Here is a 9,606-nt window from a genome sequence, read left to right as displayed (position 1 = left end):
GCTGCTCCTCTTCTGCTGGTGGGTCGCAGGCCCGCCTACCTTGCAGGAGTGATTGGAAGCTCTCTGGTTCTATAATCTTACAATCAGGTCTTAAATAATTAACTCATCATTTTCCAGTTGCAAAAATCTATTGGGCAATTTGGGCAAATTGTTTAATCTCCCTAAGTCTCAGTTTACTATCTATAAATACAGAGATAAAAATAATCTCCATAAATAATACATATTTCATTTTTTTGTGAAGATGAAGCAAGATATCATAGAATAACTTCTTAGCACCTGTAAAGTAGTTATTATATTAAAATATTGTTATTGTCATCATGATTCCCATTAGCAATAGAATGTCCCGAAAACTGAGAATTAAGATAAGGTGTTCATCATGAATTTTCAATTGAACAAAAAGACAAAACACAGTGTAGACCAATTACTAGCCCTGGGAGTTTAGCACCCTTTGGTTTCTTTCCCAAGCCACTGGAAATAATCTAAATGACAACAAAGTGCTTGTTAGTGCAACATTAAGTCAGTCCCTAAGCCCCCTTTGGTCCTCACTTTGTTTCCTCAAAAGTAAAAATCCCAAGTGATGTTCACAGGCAGGAGGTCAGAAGAATTGATTGGGTGTCTAGTCAGTGATATTTTATTTTATTGCTCAAATAGAGAATTGTGTTCATGGGGGACAGGCCCTCCTCACTTTCTGAGTTTAGGAGCAAAGGGCATGAATCTAGTTCTCAGAAGAAGGCAACAAGACTTCAAGCCCACAATGGCCCATGCAATTCAATCCACAGAGGCTGATTGGAAGTAGGAGATCCCCAGAATGTGAGGCCATGATGGGATTTGAGCAGGAATATATGGTATATGCACTGTTGGAGGGAGATAGGGTTCTTAGACTTTGAAATGCAGGTAAGGCCATAACCTTTTATCAGAATGAGGCATCAATGAGATTAGAAAATCTTCAGCCCAGGAAACAACATGAGAGTGGATTTAACCATAGCAACCACAAACGAAATCCCTGGAAATCAGCATGGAAAAACTTTCCTTCCTTTAGATAGGATTGATTCAGAAACCTGATTAGATGCATGGGTGTGTGGCTGTAATGGGGTTTGTATATGCACTAATGTGGTGATATACTGAACTCTGTATTTTTTTGGAAGAGAATTTGCTTGTCCAGCTCTATGAATAGAGCAAAAAAGAGGGCAGTGAAGAGGAAGAGTTTTGGTTTTGTTTTGTTTTATTCTTGGGTATATAATGCATGACTAAAAGCTCAATATTCCCATATATCCATTATAAAAAGCAAGACTCATTTGCTTACCATAGGTCATATGGGTTCTCAAATATGTGTCAGTTACAGATCTTTAAAGATGTGCTTGCACGTGTGAGTGAAGAGGTTTACCACTAAATAGTTTGATCTTTAAATTGTATCAGAGTGAGGAATATATTCTTGTGGTTGGCAGAACAACAAATTCCCCAAAATGTCCATGTCCTCTTCCTTGCAACTTGTGATTATGTTAGGTTATATGTCAGATGGAAATGAAAGTTGTAGATGAAATTAAATGTATTAACCTGCTGATTTATATAAGGAGATTGTCTTAGACTATCTAGGTGAGTCCAGTGTATTAAAATTTCCTCAAATGAATAATACAGAGGATTCAGAGTCAAAACCATGTGATGTGTATAACACATGATTAGCTATCACTGGCTTTAAAGATGGAAGGAGGCCAAGGGCCAAAGAATAAGCAGCAGCTGCTAGAAGCTGAAAAATGGGTTTTCTGTCCCTCAAAATCTTCAGAAAGGAATGAAGTCCTGCTGACACCTTGATTGAAGCCCAGTACCACCTGTTCCAGACTTCTAGAACTATAAGATAATATATTTGTATTACTTAAACCACTGTTTGTGGTAATTTTTTATGATGGCAATAGAAAATGAATAGGATAGTCTATGTATTTTCCAATTGTCTGAAAAGAAAAATAATTTCAAAACCCGAAAAATTCAGGAGATGCTTGAAATAAGAGTCTGAGATGTTCCAGGTGAAAACTGGATCACAGAATACTCCAGTCAAGGACATTATAAATAATACTTATGTTACCTCCTGGGTACCCTCTGAAGCCTTGTGGAGCAGCATACCATGCCATATATTTCCTAGGCAGCAACATTTAGAGCAATCATTTCCATTTAAATGCTACTTTCTACAACCATTTGTTTCTTTTTTCTTTCTTTAATGTGTTTTAATTAAAGGTAAGAAGAGAATAAAAAGGAGATGGGGGAACTAACACAGCTATAATGTGTGGGTGTAAGATATTGAAGTCTGCAGCCTTATGCTCAGTTTGAAGGTAGAAAAACAGTGATTATAGTTATATATTCTAAATGAGATTCTATATAAGTCCTGGCTTTGAACATGAGATTTGATGTAAGTCAAAAAAGACCCTGATTATTCCTGAATGCACACTGGTTTTTCTTGATGTTTAAATAATTTTAGCGATGGAAGTCTAAGTTGTTAAGTGCTCACTTACAACTTCAAAATATAAATCATTGCACCAATAATTGTTGGGTAAATGCTTGCAATTGTTAATATTAGCACCAATTTTGAATGTAATATTTTAGTGCACAGAATTACTTGTCTTCACCAAACAGAGAGAAAAAAAAATATAGAAATCAAACAGTCATTGTGAAAATTTAAAACTGCACAAAGGAGAGTCAATTTTCCACCAAGAGATGATCACATCTGTGGCTTTTCTGACAGGGGGAAAAAAAAAGTTAATGTTGTCTTCCTTCAGGAGCTCTCCCTTGTATTTAGACCAGCTGGAATGTGCTCAAAGAAAAGCAAACACATTTTAACATTAGCATAAGCAAAACAAATCTTTCTCAAAAAATTCTATCCTAAAAGATCTGAGTCACCCACTGTTTTAGTATTTGTTGGTGTCTTCAGTTACCACAGGTGATCAGCAAACCTGTTAGACGCATCAATCGTGAGGTGTGGAAGTCAATAGCAAAGGAAAATCAACAATATCTTGTTTTCTCCATCACTAGACTAAAGGAAAAAGACTATTTTCGGGAATCGAAGTAACTAATGTTGTGCATTATTGTCATGCATTATTAATAGTCATAATTTTCTTGCCATGTAACTAGTAGCTAGCCTGGTATTTTAAAATATAATGTCTCACTGCTCCCTATCCACCCCATACATGATTCTCCTATTTCCTGATGTTCCATTCCTTTTTCTACTATAAACTCTATTTAAGCTTTTCAATGTCATTATGGAAATTAATGTCATACTGAAAAGAGTCAAAGGAGTTGTTTTTTTATTTATACAATAAATATGTACATACATAAAGATGAGGCAAACATTCTTAATTCATTTAAATTATTTAGTGGTCAAAATGGGAACCACTACAAGAACTTAGTATAAGAAGGCAGTTACTTAAAGTTAGAGGAATCTGGATTGCAATCTTGCTCTCTTCCTAACTAGATTCAAGGTCTAGGGAAAGTTGCTTATTGTATATGAAACTGATTGCGTTTGAGTATTTTCTTTAACAAAAGATTAAAATCACAGTCTACCTCACAAATTTGTTGTGAGTACCATAGTGTTATGGTTTGAATGTGAGGTTTCCCCCAAAAGCTCATTTGTGAGACAATACAAGAAGATTCAGAGGAGAAATTATTGTGTTGTGAGAATCTTAATCCAATCAGCGAATTAATCCCCTGATAGCCATTAACTGAGTGATAACTGAAGTGATAGGGTGTGGCTGGAGGAGGCAGGATTTCGGGTGTGGCTTTGGGGTATTTGTTTGTATCTAGCAAGTGAAGACCTCTCTCTGCTCTCTGATCATCATGTGAGCTGGTTCCCTCTGTCACACTCTTCTGCCGTGATGTCCTGCATCACCTTGAGCCTCAAGGAATGGAGCCTGCTGCCTATGGATTGAGACCTGTGATACCGTGAGCCCTTAAATAAACATTTCCTCCTCTACAGTTGTTCTGGTTGGATCTTTAAGTCACAGCAGTAAAAAGGCAGAATAAAACACATAGGCTAGACTAACTATGACAGAGTGTATTGCCTATCCTCAAGCATCTTACCTCTGGCCCTGTTCTTTCCCACTGTATTTCTGATTTGGTCCAAGTACTTTGAACTTCAGGTAAGTGGCCCAGTTCTTGTTCCAGAGTATGTTCTGGAGACAAGTGTGATCTTCATTGGGCAATGAGATATAAGGGAAGCTCTTCTAGGGCATTTGAGAAGTTTTGCCTCCTTTTAAGTGAGGACAGGGTGAAAAAAATGCCCTTTTCAGGCTTCCTGCCTTTGAACACTGTTGCGTGACACCTTGATGCTTGGGATTGCTCCATGTCTCTAGTGATTGAGAGGCAACATTACAGGTACCAAAAATTGCCTTCTTCTAGAAGGACAGTTTGGGGCTGGGAAGACCCCTCTTGTTTCAGGTCTGTGGGTAGAGCATTCTGGTATTTTCAGCTGATTCCTGATTTCAGCTGATTTAGTAGGTATTATGATTTAGACATTAGTCCCCTGAAAGCTTATGTGTGAGAAATGCAAGAAAGTTTAGAGGTGAAATGATTGGGTTATGAAAGCCTTAACCTAATCAGGGAATTAATCCCCTGATAAGAATTAACTGGGTATTAACTATAGGCAAATAGGGTGTGGCTGGAGGGGGCGGGCCATTGTTCAAAAAGTGACAAAATGCTTTGGGGGAGTATATTTTGTCCTTGATGAGAGAAGTCCTTCTCTACTTCCTAATCCCTGTCCTTAGCTGCTTTCCTCTGCCACACCCTTCTGCCATGATGTTCTGCCTCACCTCTGGCCTAGAATAATGCAGGTAACTATCCAAAGACTGAGACCTCTGAAACTGTGAATGACAAATAAACTCTTCCTTCTCTAAAATTGTTCTTGTCAGGTCTTCTGGTTACAGTAATGAGAAAGCTGATTCAAACAGAAGAGATTCAGGCATGTATAAGTGTTGTTAATGTTGCTTAAATACAGTGTGAAGTATGTAACAGGCAGTATTGATGTTCTAATAAATTCCTGGATTGGAGGGAGAATTTCAATTCAGAAAATCATGGAAGACTTCATGGAGGCGAGATCAATCCTAAGGGACCTTGATCGCTTTCAGTCTTTAACCCTGGCATGACTGGAAAGGGCATCTGGCAGAATTCCATCTTGAGAGAGCAGATTCTTCCTTGCAGGTGCAAGCAACAGTTCCCTGCTCAATGTAATGAGGTCAACAAATGAGATCTATGAAAAATTGGAGCTTCTCATTCCAAACTGCAAGCCGGTCTTCTCTTATAAATTTTTTCCTACTATATTATGGATTATCTGGGACTTGAAACAAGTTTAGTCTGGCTTCATTTTGAAGAATATTTGATAACTAGTAGTTTTAGAACAGATGTAGACTTGCTTGTGTTGTAATTACTTTCTGAGTATATTATTTTGTAAGAAAAAAGTACATTAATTTAGTTCCAAAAGTGATAAAATATATATAGTGAACAGGGTTTATTTATTTATTTAAAAAAAATTTAAAAACTTTAATTTGTTATATATGACAACAGAATGCATTACAATTCATATTACACATATACAGCACAATTTTTTCATATCTCTGGTTGTACACAAAATCGAGTCATATCCTCTGTGTCTTCATACATACATGTACTTAGGGTAATGATGACCATCACATTCCACAGTCTTTCCTACTCCTACACCCCCTTCCTTATCCTCCCTCCCCTTTCCCCCTTTGCCCTATCTAGAGTTCATTTAATCCTCCCATCCCCCCCACACCTCATAGCATATTATGGATCAGCATCCTTAAATCAGAGAAATCATTCGGCATTTGGTTTTTGGGGATTGGCTAATTTCACTTAGCATTATATTCTCTAACTCCATTCATTTACCTGCAAATGCTGAAAAATATTCCGTTGTGTATATACAGCACATTTCTTAATCCATTTATCTATTGAAGGGCAAGTAGGTTGGTTCCACGGTTTAGCTGTTGTGAATTGTGCTGCTATAAACATTGATGTGGCTGTGTCTCTGAAATATTATGATTTATGATTTATTTCAATGTGCAAGGGCAGTTTTTTTAATATTTATCTTTTAGTTGTAGTTGGACCCAAAGGTATTGTACCTTTATTTTTTATGTATTTTTATGTGGTGCTGAGGATCAAACCCAGGGCCTCACACTTGCTAGGCAAGTGCTATACTGCTGAGCCACAACCCCAATCCCAGCACAGACAGTTTTTAAAAACCAACTATTCTTAGAGCTTTTACTATTTGATTTTGACAGCACCACAGGGCATAAATAAACTTCAGGGCCGAGCAGTGGGCTGTAGGCATCAGTCTCCTTCCTCATCATCCCACAGTAGCTGGCTAGCCAGGGCTGTTCCCCATGCACCCTGGCCTATCTTCAACACAATGTCCTCCAAGGGCCAGAGTTGAGAGTACAACCCAGGGCACCCCTGTGTGAGAACCATTCCTCTGCACACCATGTTAGAGCCTATCCTAAGATGGTTAAGGGTACACCAAATTTCTGTAAGTAATAAGAAACATCAAAGACATCATCAAAGAACCTTTAGACCCAGGAAGAGAGCTAGAAACTATGATATCACACGAAATGTTACTCTCTTATATTCATTCCCTGGTTGGGAAGGAACAAAGCAAGGAACAGAAAAGGTGAGACTTGCTCACTCACAAGAGCTATCTCATTATTACGTCATTCCTCTGGGAACATTTTAACTTTTTTTCAACTTTTTCCAAAATGTGTATTGTTCTAGAGCTTTTGAATCAGTTTTTTTTAGAATTATTTCCATCATTTTTTTTTTTTTTGGCAAAAGTCTATTTTTGGAAAGAATATCTTTGATTACCTTTAATAATTAGAAAATAATTTTGGAAAAGAGATTGTGGCTTACCCAAGAATAGACAAGGACAGTAACATAAAATATTATGATGTTAGAAAAGTATTATGAGTTTGTTAGGCAGGTTTATGGGGTAACAGCCTTAAATCCTGTTATTTTGCAAATAAGTGATTTGCTCAAAATTACATATGAATTAGGGAGGTAATTAGAAATAACTTAATTCTTCCTTTTCCCAAGATCATTATTCCTTTTTTCCTAAATCATGCGATTGAATTATAGATTTCTGCTTACCATACTGAGTGAGGGGTAAAGAATAAAAACAGAAAAAGTTTAAAAAAGAATTGAAAGTTCAAAGCCAGCCTCAACAAAAGCAAGGTGCTAAGCAATTCAGTGAGACCCTGGCTCTAAATAAAATGCAGAATAGGGCTGGGGATATGGCTCAGTGCCCAAGTGCCCCTCAGTTCAATCCCTGGTACCAATAAAAAAAAAAAATCAAATATCCGATTTTGGTTTTAGTCAAAGGTGGTCAAAAAACATAAATACAAAGGTGGCATTTTATTGTTGTCAAAATAATTAATCATAGTTTTTTGCTTTTCTTAAAGCTTTTTTATTTTGAATACTTAAGAGAAATTTGATGATACATTGGCATGAAAGCAAAATATTCCCTTTGAATTTGTCTTGAAATAAACAAAAGCAATATACACAACAATTATCGTTTGCATGTTTACTGTGAACCAGGTATGCTGTTATACCTGAGGATAAAGATATGGCACTTGACTTTATTTAAATGTGTTATGTCCATATGTTGCAAAGTATAATTTTCACAGTGTTTTGAAACAGGTGAATTAGGTATTAAGAACAGAAAATATATATTTGAGATCAATTTTTACTTTGTAACACTGACAATTAAGGTATAAGTTAATTAATGACTGTAGAGAAATAATCAATGTTTAGTTTAAAAGGGTTTTCAAATAAAGACTATTTTAGGCTTTAAAATTATTATTGTTTACATTTTAAAAATTAAATAAGTATGCTATTTAAAATAATATGATTTTTCTTCTGGTTTTTAGATTGCATTGGTTTTGAAATATCCCAACCAACAAAAAGTATTAATTGATTTTTAAATATTTTCCATGATTTTAAGAATGTTCAGTAAATTATAAATCAGCTATTTTTAATAGCATAGCTTTGCGGAGGATGTAGCATATACCTCAATTGTATTCACTTGTGATTTATTACATACACATGATTAAATTAAATGCATAATAAGCTCTTTTATGTTAATATAAAGGGAACAAATTAGTGATCTAAATAGGAGAAATAGAGGAAGCAATACAAATATCCTGGATTTATCAGGGCCTATTTTTTTGGTACTGGGGATTGAACTCAGGGACACTAAACCACTGAGCCACATCCCCAGCCCTATTTTGTATTTTATTTAGAGACAGAGTCTCACTGAGTTGCTTAGCACTTCTCTCTTTGCTGAGGCTGGCTTTGAACTCTTGATCCTCCTATCTCAGCCTCCCCAGCCACTGGGATTACAGGTGTGTGCCACTGTGCCTGGCACAACCAGGGCCATTTTTGAATACTTTGCTTCTTCTCCTTAATTATGTTAAATCTCCTTTGTGTAATTAAATTCATATGGTTGTACCAGAATAGTTCAATTTCCCCCAATACTTATGTTTCTTTGGTAATATCTCCATGTCTTAGTGGGATGTATATGTGAAAGTGTGGCCCAAGATCTATTAAAGGAATTAAAATTTTATGCTTTTAATCATTTCCTCATCTCATAGGATTTAGTGATAAAAGGGCTTCAGCTTACTCTCAATTTCTTACACTCTGTTGTGATTATCTGTGTTTTGCACATTGTTTGACTGATTAATTGGTGCCTAGGATTGAGCCCGGGGTCTCATGAATGCTACAAGCTCTATCACTGAACTATACCTGCACTTTCTGCTCTGAGCAGTTAAAATATCAAAATATACATATCATTTATAATAAAAAAATGCTGTGTTGTTCTGAAAACTATTATCTTGTTATTGAAAGCTTATCAGAGTGAAAAAGAATCCTTATCTTGTTTAGAATTGTAGACATGTTATTCATTAAAGATGACTTGGACAAATTCATTCCATAGTCCTTGAAGGTTGACCACAGGATTGTACTGGAGGGTTAGGGGTCAAACTCATAGACTCTGGTGTGTACGAGTACTTGAGTTCAGTCCCAGCTCTGTAGCAGCTTGTGACCTTTTTTTACCTTGGGCAAATGACGCATTTTCTTCTCTGCTTGGTTTCCTCTTCTGCAAATGGTAATAAAAATACTATCTCCCGAATACGGTTGTCCTATAGTCATGAGTGGTACATTGTGAGCACCCTGTAAGGCTGCATTAGGTGTAAGTTACTACAAGCTATGTACTAGAAAACATTCTACAGAAATTAAATTCGAAAGATGGGATTATATATTGATATTAAAACTAGCTTGAAATACCCAGTGGTATTTTCCCCAGTTCCTCTTTCTTTGTGAGATTACACTGCTGCAGAGAAGAGTGAAACTGAACTTTGCCCTGTGAATCGAGGTTGACAGGGCCAGCAGATCCATGAGCCCTGGACACAAAAGGTAATTTAGAGGAATGGAAATACATATGGCCAATTAACAATGAAAAGTTTTCAACCTTACTAGTAATCAAAGAATTGCAAATTAAAATAAGGACATGATATGGTTCACTTACAAATGAACAAAGATTGCAAAACAAAAGTGGGGGGTGGG

The 9,606-nt window shown here is 36.4% G+C and overlaps 1 long non-coding RNA gene across 1 annotated transcript in view; it reads left to right on the top strand.

The window, feature by feature from the left end:
* The first annotated feature begins 9,246 nt into the window (after positions 1 to 9,246).
* The window catches only part of LOC125612883, a 14,160-nt gene continuing 13,800 nt past the window's right edge, over positions 9,247 to 9,606 (top strand). The window contains exon 1 of the long non-coding RNA XR_007343366.1: positions 9,247 to 9,456. This is a non-coding gene — a long non-coding RNA (uncharacterized LOC125612883). The remainder of the gene's footprint in view (positions 9,457 to 9,606) is intronic.

The sequence above is a fragment of the Marmota marmota genome, unplaced genomic scaffold, assembly GCF_001458135.2.
Source record: "Marmota marmota marmota unplaced genomic scaffold, marMar, whole genome shotgun sequence".
NCBI lineage: Eukaryota > Metazoa > Chordata > Mammalia > Rodentia > Sciuridae > Marmota > Marmota marmota.
This window is presented reverse-complemented; position numbering and strand designations above follow the sequence as displayed.